This window comes from Mastomys coucha, unplaced genomic scaffold (assembly GCF_008632895.1).
Source record: "Mastomys coucha isolate ucsf_1 unplaced genomic scaffold, UCSF_Mcou_1 pScaffold13, whole genome shotgun sequence".
Lineage (NCBI taxonomy): Eukaryota > Metazoa > Chordata > Mammalia > Rodentia > Muridae > Mastomys > Mastomys coucha.
In genome coordinates this window covers 80,485,831-80,487,440 of record NW_022196895.1, presented here as the reverse complement: position 1 = coordinate 80,487,440, position 1,610 = coordinate 80,485,831, and the positions used below count along the sequence as shown (strand labels likewise).

The window sequence follows — 1,610 nt, the reverse complement described above, 5'->3', positions numbered from 1 at the left end:
GCACTATAGAGTAGAAAAGGTTGACTCTTGAGTTTAGAGTTATGTTTCACTTTTACGAGCTGTGTAATCTTGGAAGTTGGTTATTTGATTCTTTTAGATTTTAATTTCCTACCGTGGATACGTGAGTCACAATGGAAATTCAACATTATCCCCAGGAACTATTAGATTCGCGGCTCCCCGCGGTCAACACATGGGAGACCCCATTCTGGCGTCGTTGGATTATCTGTTTTCATCATCTAGGGTAGCACTTTGACACTCACAGCCTTCATCGAAGAACCCCAGAGGCTCTAAGCCAACTCCTTGGGGGACCCGATGCAGAGGAAGGCCCTAGCGCAGGCCCCGCCCCTGCCCTTCCCAGCACCGCCCTCGGGTTCGAGGGATGGAGACTGGGCGCGGGGTGCTGCGGGGCCGGTCCCGCTGAGTATCCTCGGGAAGACGACTGTCCTCCCACGAAGAACCGACCGTCCCCGAGCCCAAACAGCTTCTGCCCTACAGATTGACTCTCCAGGCTTTCCGTTTCCCTTCCAGCAGGGAGGGTGGAACTTCCTGTTTTCTCCCGTCGGAACTTCCGGAAAGTACCGCTGGGTCGAAAACTAGTCGACACGCAGAGCCGCCGGCCATGCGAGGGAAAACCGAGAACGCGAATTTAGGTCTTCAGCCAAGGCAGTTGTGAAATCTTTGTTTATTTTCGGTTATGGTGTTCTGCGCTCCATCCCGCGTAGTCGCCCTGGGAACCGCCGGAAGTGGCTCAACGGAGAGACAGGAAGTCCCGCCTCTTCCTCCCAGAGGGAAGACGGTGAGCCGGAGGAGTCAGTCAGAGGGCCGAGCAGGAGCGATTTCCCCGACAAACAGGTGAGTTATTCTCCGGCGGGGCGGGGGGTCTGGGGGCGGGGATGGTCCGGCGTCGGCGCGGGGTCCGGGGGCGGCGGTCTGCGGGCCCAGGCGGGTGGCGGGGCGTCGGGAGCCCGCGGGCCGGCAGCGCTCCCGCCCCCTCCCCCGCCTCCGCCCCTCCCCGCCGGGCCCGACGCCGCCCCGCCGCACGCCGGGACCCACGCCCTCGCCTGTCGGCTGCGCACGTCCCGCGGCCGGGCGCCCGCGGCTCGGTGCCCTCCACCCCGCGCTGCCGCAGCCGGCATCTCGGGCACGGGTTTGCCTTCGGCCGGTGCGTTGACAGCCTCGCTCCGAGTCTCCTCTCCGCGCAGTCCTCGGCTCCGAGACCTGGCGCTTCTCCTCTTCGTCCCGAGGGAGGGAGCGGGCTTCCGCCGCCGTAGCGCTGCCTGCCCCGCGTCCGCTCCGGGCCGCCCGCTTCCGTGCACTCGGCTCCCCCGCCTAAGCCGCTGCTACTCGCGCTTCTTCCGTTATGCTTTGCTGGTGACGGGAGCCCAGGACGGAAAGGGAGGTTCCTGCTCTACGCGCAGGAACTGTCTGGGGAACTCTGGCCGCTGCAGCGGCAGTGGGCAGTGCGCCCCTTCCCACTCACCTCCGCGTCCTCCGGAGCACCGGGTGGCGGTGCTTCCCTCTGATCAGTCAGTGGGCTGGGCGTTGGGACCAGTAGCTGCTGACCCCTGTTGGTTATGTTGGGTTTTGAGTGGCCCGTTTATTTCTTTTTT

General features: G+C 63.5%; 1 protein-coding gene across 2 annotated transcripts in view; it reads left to right on the top strand.

Moving 5' to 3' along the window:
- The first annotated feature begins 368 nt into the window (after window positions 1-368).
- Znf407 (zinc finger protein 407) overlaps window positions 369-1,610 on the top strand; it is a 411,238-nt gene continuing 409,996 nt past the window's right edge. For both annotated transcript variants that reach the window (XM_031366182.1, XM_031366183.1), the window contains exon 1: window positions 369-852. The gene's annotated coding sequence lies outside the window, so the exon portion shown is untranslated. The remainder of the gene's footprint in view (window positions 853-1,610) is intronic.